Raw genomic sequence first — 9848 nt, forward strand, 5'->3', positions numbered from 1 at the left:
CAGAGTCACATTCACAGAGGCACAGAAAACTCTCAACCTTAAGTAACCTTGGAAACAAGTCGTCATGCATATATTCATTTAGCAGGGCACATGTGACTGTTTGAATTACAAATCAACTCGCCCTCCCCCCCATTTACTAATTACTGTTTTAGTCTTGAATATTCACCGGACCGCCATCTCTCACCTCATTTCATAAGCTCAAGATTTAATAAATGGAAAAGCGCTGCTGCTGATTGCTTCTGGGAGGGAACAGCACAGATGGACACACTGCAGTCTCAACAGCTTGAAAAGCAACATGTCCAGCGATGGCGAGGAGGGACGCTGCCAAAACACTCAACAGCCTGTCGACCTTTGCTTCTTCACCTCCTGCATATTTATCAGTTTCTACTTTCAGCATACAACATGGAACAAGACAGTTTAAAGTACCTCTAACCTCTCGATGAACTGTTAATCTTTTTTTCTTACATCTTATTTTGAGTCAGAAGACACTTTATTTGAATGTGAAAGTTCAATAAAGATGTCTTGACTGTCTTGAACAAAAAAATACAGAACTGTCAGCCCAGTGTGTCAATACAATCTGGTGTGTCCCTCAGAAGTGCTGTCACACTGTTGTGTTTTTGTTTTGTTTTTTTTGTTTGTTTTGTTTTGTTTATTTTACTGGATGGAAATTTGATTTCCTGTCTAAATGTTTACTCTACAGTGAAAGCATTTAAAAACACAGGGTGTCACCACTGGACGTGTATTTCATGTTCGAAACCAGTTCGCCGAGAAAGCCCCGGACTTCCTTTTCGGTACAGTGAGGTCACAAAGAGTTGATTCAACATTAAAGTGATTTGCAAAAATATTTCTATCCTTTCAACTTTTTTCACATTTTGTCAAATTGCACATTTATATCTCAATGTATTTTACTGGAATCTTGTCATGGTCCAACACAGAGTAGCACATAATGACCAATGGAAGAAAAACGACCATGTTTAGAAAATGTTTCATGAATAAAAATTACCCCCAAAAAAATTAGTGTGTGCATCCTTATTTAGCATAAACAGTAATGACATTTTTGGGTGGATGTATAGATTTCTTTCTAAATTGCAACAATTCTTTGTGGGAATAAATCTTTTCCCCTTAACCCTGTTTATAACCATGTAGCTTTTTACATTTGTAAAAAAGAAAACAAATAATTAAATACATTCATGAGTTTAGCAGTGATGATTGCAGCCATGAAATATCCTCTCTGCCAACTCCAAATAGATTCTGGTGGAGGATGTAGGCCAACATAAGTTTAATATTTCTTCAAATATTATCTTTTATTATTTCATTTCATTAAGAGTTTAATTCCCTTTTGTCAGCTGGAGTTAGTTTTCTTTAGTTGTTCTTTTACCTACTAAGCTGTTTAATCAGTGTCTGTAAACTATACAATAACAGGAATTAGGACTAATAGCTTCTATATATAGATCTATTTTCTATTTTAAAAAATGGATCTATAAGAACTTTGCATTCAAGATGGCCGACTAAGTTTTTTTTTTTTAAAACTTAAGCTTCATTATTAGTTTCAGCAAAGCAGAAAGATTTCCAACGTAGTCATTTTTGCTTTATTTGTCAGTTTCGGTCTACTGCGTCTTTAGTTTCTCTTGTGAAGTTTTATCTTTCACTTAAATGTTTCAGATCATCAAACAGATTTTAATAAGTTTTTCCGGAAATGTATTTATTTATCAGAGTGAGTTTCATTTAGATTCATCAAACCAAGTGTTTTATTTCCAATATTTATTTTTGGTCATTTTAATTATTATGGTTCACAACCAGTGCGTACCAAAAATTCAGTTTATCAGGGAATTGGAACATTACACCACACCAATGTAAAACTATTTTAAGAACAGAATTGTAACGTTATGGTTTTCACAACCATGGGGAACACTGCTGACTTGACACCCTCCGCAAAAAGCATATCAAGGGAAAGTTGAGTGGAAGGACAAAGTGTGCAAAAGCAACAGTGACAACCTTAGTTATCATTCTTACAATTATCACTTTAAAAATATCACTCAGTGTGTATTTTTCAAGCATTGAAGAATTTTTTTTATTTATTGTCATACCATTTTGCTTAATTGTGGTACAAAATTCGGACTCATGTCCAGGATTAAGAAATTTACAACACAATAAATAGATGAATAAAGTAATTTATGTGATACATAGATATTTGTGAGTGTAGCTAATATGAGCTTTTTTCCATAGGAGTTTCTCTTTTTGAATTGAATCACTAAGATAAATTGCTATTTCAATTATATGCAAACTTACTGAAATGCGCCAGGGAGTCAAAACAGACAACGTATTTAGATCTATGAACTGTGTGCAAAGGGGACAACGGTTTTAACACATTTCATACGTCATCTTGTGGTTTACACCGCCTCTGAAACTGTGTGACAGGGGGTTTCCAGGTGGGGGTAAAGGACAACTAAATTTAGCCGAATAAACCGGTTGTGTGCAGTCAAAGTCAGAAGAAAAATCATGTTCTAAATATACACCAAAGTTTCTCCTGGGAGCGTTGGCTGTGTGCGGGGAAGTCTGCCGTTTTGACGGATTAACAGGACAGGGACGGTTTACATTTAACAATAACAGCTCCATCTCTGAACTCATAACAGCTCGTGCGTTTCTGCAGTCTGCTCTGTGTTAGGGGCTCCTGTTGGCATGTTCGCTTCGCCAGAGGAGCAGTGACTCATCCTCATGGTCACCAAGGAGCGACTAAATATTATCCAGCTCGTATAATCATATAATTTAAACATGTGCTCACGTTTAAGGTGAATAAGCTCAGTGAGGAAGTGGAAATCTGTTGCACATTTTTGGGATTTTCATCAATCTTTTAACTAAATGTGTGAAAATGACCCCTAAAAGACGAGATAATTTCACTCAGCCCGCTGTTGGATCTCGATTTAACTCTGACCTTAACCCAAAGGGGAACTGCATCATCCCCTTGGGGATTTTTGATGATGCCCCTGCATATTTACGCTCATCTGCTTTTTCTGGGGGGTTAGAGGGGGGGCTTCTGAGGTCATAACCCAAATTTCTCTGCTTCAACCATCAGGTTGTCGGTTGTTTCTGCTCCCCCCAAGCCTATAAACCCAACTGACAGATAAGAAAATATAAATAACAATGACTCTCTCTGCACCCAACGGTAATCATGTCTAAATAGCAACAGTTTCTAGGACAGTGGGAGGGTCATCTGCTGCATGGCTGTGCAGAAGCCAGGACATTTTAGGTCTGAATGGTTTCTCCCACAGGAGGCTGAGCTTTATCCTCCGTTCGCAGCTGTCGTCCTGCATTCAAACAGAACTGCTCTGGTTTAATACGGCCACGTCCAAACTGTCAGTAAATCACAGAAAGATCTGGTCTAGCAGCTTGTGTTTTTTTTCTCTGCAAGTTTTAATTGAGATCGCATTCATGACCTCAGTTGTAAGGTAACATCCCCGTATAACTCTAAACAAGCCGTCAGGAAGGTAAAACGCTCCACATCCCAAGTGAAAGATGGATGATTTTTGCAGGAGAAAAGTTTCCTCACACAGCAGAATAGTTCCTTTGCTGCCTTTCCAGAGCAAAGTATAACAGATGTTCTTTAGTGGAAGCAAAGAAACGTAAAACTTCAAAGTCTGCCTTCAAAAATAAATAATTCCTTCAAATTTGATTGTGTAGAAATTTGTTGAACTTCATTGTGCAAATCAGTCCTGAAATATTTATTTCCAACACTTTTAAGTCCTCTTGAAAGTGTTTCAAAGTTTCAAAGTTTCCATGATGATCATTAAACCAAAACAACACATCAGATACAAATTAATATGCAAAACAGTCTTCTTCTACATTTCCATACTGGAGGGGGATCATTTACATTTGGTCTGAATATCTCCTTTGATTGTCTCTACTGACTCATCACTAACATTAACATTTGATAAAGTCACTTTTTTAAACATTATTTCAGTGGTAGCAGGACGATGAAACTTTGTGTAAATGTGTATCAATAAAACATGAATATATAACATTTTGGTCCTGCCCAAAATGGGAACAGAATGATACAAAAATACACTGAATGTTAATTTTTACGAATGGAAATTTGTAGCGTGTAAAATCGTCTTAAAGGGATTGGTACAATTTAATTTTACTTTTTGAAGAGGGGTTATTTCGCAGCTGTGGACGTCACGTGAAATTGCATTTAAACCTAAAATGGTGTAACTAAATGTGATTTGACAATTTCTACAAACACTGATGCTTTTTCAATCTTTTAGCGTTATTCTGAAAACCAAAACCATGACGCCCACTGTCTGAGGAGACCCAGCAATTGAGAAGATCTACAAAAACTACAATTTTATAGGTTTTTAAGGATTAATGCTGAGTCATTCACAAGAATACCTGTTAGAGTTGCTTGTTCCCACTATAGTCTTTCTTCAGTATCTCATTGGCAATGTTTGCGGGCGTCAACCAGCAACTTAGAGGTTGGCAACAAGACTTTTGTAGTCTGGAATCTTAAAGAGTTTTTGAAACCAATGATGTAGTGAAAACAACCTTATGAGTGTGTTTGGGTATTGATGTATGGATAAATATATTTAGACATATGTAAACCCAGAGAAAATGGAAAATTAATTAACCTATGTTTTTTTTTATTTATTTAATAATGAGGGTCCATCTGAAAATATGGTTTGAGTTTATGAGGTAGTGTTATATTTACTAACTCCCAATTAAACACAACAAATCAAAAATGACAAAAATCCAGATTTTTCCATTTCTATGAGCAAAGTACAATACCCTTCCTCCTCTGTGATCACACAGAATGATAAGGTGGAAGCCCACAGTGCAGCAAAGTTGATGATTATGCAAATGACTGGAGTTAGAGAGAAAGAACAAAGCGTTGAACTGAAAGCACAGAGGCAGTAGTGGAGAATGATATGTGTCATTTGGTGATGTCATGCCTCCAAACGTCCAGGGTGGCAGCGGCGGCGGTAACAGCCTGAGTCAGAGGATGACATCAACGCTACAAGCTGTCAGACAGGTTGGAAAAGGGCTTAGTCCCACAGTCCCATTGTTTGCTGGTTAATGCTGTTATTCAGCCTGCTAAGGGCCTTAGCATTTGTTAATCTGACCTAACACACAGTTAAACACAGCACAAAGACACACAAAACAGCTAAGTTAAAGGCCAGCGTAGAGAAAGGCCAGCAGCGAAATGTCAGCTTGCAGCTCACCATCGCAGCCTTTTGAATGCAAAAGAAGAAGCAGAAATAAAGGTTTGCAAGCCGACAGACTCGGCTGAGGTGGCAAAGCTTAAATTGGCTCCCTCATTATAAGACTATGTCTTTGTATATGTACAGTATTTGCCCATTTTCAGAAAATCAATTTTAAAAATCCGTTACATCACATCCATACAGCACTTTCAGTTCAATCGAACCTTAACAATAAGCACTGCAAATGACCATCACACCAAAACCTTTCAAACTATGCAAATAAAATAATTAATAATAATCTGAAATTTTATTCAATAATGTCATAAATGTAGAACTAATTGAAGCTGTCAATAAGAAAGCACCAGATATTTAAAAAAATCCAAAACACCAAAAAGTACTCATAAAACAAACAAGTGTGAAGTGTTAAAAATTCAATAGAACCACACAGAAAAAAAAAACGTGAAATATGTAAACACGGATGAATAAAATCAAACAAATGATGTTCAACTAAAAGTCAGGATACATTTTTAACAAATTTGTGGAAGTATAGGCTTGAAGAGTAAAAGTCAATCAGATATTAGGTTGGACTATGACCATTACTCCATTTCAAAATCAATGAAAACACCTTCAAATCAATTTTTAACACATACAGATTGTCAGTGCAGATTCCCTGGTGAGTAATGGAAGTTTGACTGAGACTACGGTGTGAAGGATGAATGCAAGTTCTGGATTTGTAGCTCTACAACACGAAGAAGTGAGTGTTATTTGATTTTTAAGTATGTTTCAAAAAGCCTGAATGTAAGATGGTCTCATCAGGTGAACCTCTCAAGGCCAGCTGAACAAAGTGAGTGGAATCAACAAACTTACACACTCTGTGGTTACCTGGCAACAACCTTTTGAGTAACTTGCTGTTACCTAGCAACAACCTGTTGAGTAGACACAGTAAGGTTGCCTCCTTAAAACAACAAAAAAACGAATTATTATCAATATCAATTTATATGAAATAATCATATCCTGCTCTAGAGCATCTTCTGCTAAAATAAAGGCATCTATCTCCTTGTACTGAGCAAAATGTCATTACTGTATTATAACTATCAATATGAAAAAAGTGGAGTAAATGAAGATATTATATAACATGAAACAAGAACATAAACTGTCACTCTGCGTGTCTTTCACTTTCGCATGATGCCGATTGATTCCAAATCATTTGCCCTACTTCATTTGGGAAAACAATGGGTCGTGTCACTTCTTTTTCAAGCAGTTGCGTGGCAAAGTTCTGGTGAGCTTTAATCGGCAGAGTTCACGGTTTGTTCACAGAGCGCTAAAAGCTTTTTCGCCGATCAATTAAGTGACCCATCAGCTTTTAAGCATTAAATATCTGCGTGACAGATTTTAACTGATGACAGCCAATCCATCTCCATCACCTGGCAACAGGCAGACGCAGTGGTGGGTGAGGGGAAGTCACAGAGAGACGGATGAGTAAAGGCAGAACTACACAGACAGACAGACAGACAGATAGACTGATCGGTCACCCACTCCAGCTTCCACATCAGTCCAAAACGCATCAGGCTTCCCAGTATTTTCCAACCACTCTCAGTCTCCCCCTCCCCTGCGGGCCGAGTTTGCTGACAAAAACAAGGCTTCGTTTGGTCAGCCAGACGTTGTTGTTTAGTGGTTTGTGTTCATTACAAAGAAATACAGATGAGTCAGTGGGCTCCTACAGTACACACTCAGATGAGTCACTGAGATCCAACCTGCAGCTTTCTGGAGAATCGCTCGGCTCTGACACCTACCTGGTATCACGTAAGCAGAGTTTCAGAACAAGCGTTGAATAAACACGACGTTCTTTTTGTGCGTGCTGACGAATGACATCACAAGCCAAACAGCGTAAATATGTCCATTACACGGGGATGAAGCAAAACAGACACCAAATGAAATTACAGATTGAAAATCAAAGATTACACGTTTCCTGAAAACTGCTGCCATTGTGCCTCTGCGTACAGTGACAGGAAAGGGCCAGAATAAAAGGATGACATCATGTAAACATTCACAAGAGCGATGGCTTCAGAAGCCGTTTTAATCTCCCGCATGTAGGGATTTCTTTTTTTTTTTCTTTTTTATAAAAACAGGTAAAATCAAATGTCAACATCTAAGAGCTTCAAGCAACAATGGAGGTGTACTTTACTACTTTAATTTATAGTTTTGCAATATATTAGCTGCAGTGCCTTCTGTGGAAATGGACAATAGCTAACATATTTAGAACAGCTCTTCACTGCTAAGACGTTAAGTTTGACTTTTACACAGGGATTTGGGCTTAGAGTATTTAAAGGAACAAGTTGTGTTTTCTGTGGCTCAGGGAGAAAGTTTTTGTTGGTTTGAAAGCCTACACAAATCCCAGTTTAATAAAACAAGACTTAATTTTGAGTTCACCACACCTATTGTTGATTTTAGTGGAGACTGTTCAGGAAACGTTGACATAACTTTGGATGTCGTCTTGTATTCTGCTCTTTGCTGTTAAAACGCTGGCTTTTTTTTTTTTTATTCCAGTTTACTGATGCCATATGTAGTAATTATACTTGTTGACCTTTGAATAAATAAGTGCATTTCTGTTTTTTCCTCAATGTAACCGATCCTTTTTGCGTAAGATAGGACATTGTTTTATAATCAAAACATGTTCTTTTTATGTCATAATATATTCTCTAGCAAACCTCTAAGGTCTCATGTGCACAACAACTGTATTTACAATAGGATGTTTTAACTGGCAACTGGTTTAACTGGATTTTATTTAAGGGGATCAATGTAAAGGGGGCTAAAATACCTAGGTACATTTTCAGATTTTTATTTGTAAACGCTTGTTTTGGAAAGCTATTTATCATTATCCTTCTGTTTTACAGCTATGCAGGACTTTGTATTATTCTAATACATAAAAACTCAAGATGAAACATTAAAGTTTGTGCTTGTAATGTGTGAAAATCCCGAAAGGTTCAACGGATATGAAAACCTCTCCAGACATATGAGACTTCTAAGTCCCAAATGTTCTCCCGGTTCTCAGAGCGGAGACATATTAAGACATTCCCATTTAATCATTCCCTACATGTTCATTCATTTGTCACTTTGATTACTTTCTGCTAACATCTGCTTCCCACTTCCTGGCTTTGGTCTTCATCAACTTGGAAAAACCCTGTTTTTGAACTCGCGTGATTGAATTGCATTCCACGTCAACTTGTTTTAACCCATTCCTCGTAGCTTTCACGATGAGAAAATATTCTCCTGAAACTCAACGCGTGGTTTTATTACAATCCGAACGCAACGGCGGAAGCGAGAACTCGAAACACTCGTCTCATATTCGCAGCGGCGTGGCACTTGGCTTTACTAAAACATTTCCTCCCTGATGTGATACAGATGTACTGTCACGACTGTCATCCACGACTTAATAATTGATGCCCGTCCAAGTCTCGTCTCTTCTTTCCTTACCCCCCCATTCTTCTGAATACTCGCTTTTATTTTCCACTTGTGCTCCACTTGGCTGGCCTCCACAGAGCCTGAAGGAAAGTCACATTTGGATTGCAATTTATCACAAGGGGGCACTCAAGAAATTAAATCTCCACCCCCGTCGCCTCAGGTGAACACTCTGTTGGTCAAGGCGCTTTGCATGCCTGAGTCATTACATTGCTGTTTGCATGTAGAAAGATACAAGGAATGTGTCCTGTGCAAGTAATTGTCCGGTTAGGATTGGATGATGATGATGCATGTGGAGGAATAAGACATTTATTCCAGGGCTAAGAATTGACTTTATGCTTGATAAGTGGAGCGCTTTTACAAGTCAAGAGGATCAGTTGGTATTCACTAGTTTGATTTTTTTTCCCTCATAGCTGGTGCACAGCACAAAAAAACGGCTAGAGGACCTGGAACATACACAGCTGAGCAGAAAGCAGCTAACACACTTTTTTATTATTCTTCCTAATATATTATTGAAAGCTATTTTGCGTCTCTGAGAACAAAGGTACTGCAGTTGTCACTTTCAACTTCGCAGACAGAATGGAGAGGAAATTTTTCAGAGGATATGCATATATTTTTCTTCTTTGCCTCCATGATGTTTCACAAAACAGAACATCCCTCAAGCATTTTTGTCTCAACAGCTGCAAGTATTTAAAAAAAAAAAAAAAAGAAACCCCGTGTACAAATAGGCCATCGTAGGTTTGGCTGAAATGCACCGAAATCATCTTAGAAAAAAATAAGACTTAAAGCTGACTTTTGTGGGATTTGCATTCATGCATTTTTTAAATCCTGTTTATTTATTTGTTTGATCTGTTGTCGTATGCTGACTGCAGCCTCCTGTCTTATCTTCCTCCAGCTTGTAGGATGCTGCACTAGTGAACACATCAGTATGTTAAGTCCAAATTGCATGGCTGAGTTATCACAGTTTCTCTCTCTCTCTTTCTTTTTTTTCACCCTCTGAACCAATACTCCCCTCCCCCCTCCCCACACTCACAGAAATGTCGTGCAGAGTTACTGAGATGTTGCACAATGTCACTCGCTGTGGAAAGTCTGGATTTTAGGTTAAAAATCCTTGGCACCCTGCAGACCAACCAAGCGAGACCCTGCATGGGACCAGCTGCTCAGCGTTTCTATCCTTCTACAAGATGAGCAAGAGTG

The sequence above is a fragment of the Poecilia reticulata genome, linkage group LG21, assembly GCF_000633615.1.
Source record: "Poecilia reticulata strain Guanapo linkage group LG21, Guppy_female_1.0+MT, whole genome shotgun sequence".
Lineage (NCBI taxonomy): Eukaryota > Metazoa > Chordata > Actinopteri > Cyprinodontiformes > Poeciliidae > Poecilia > Poecilia reticulata.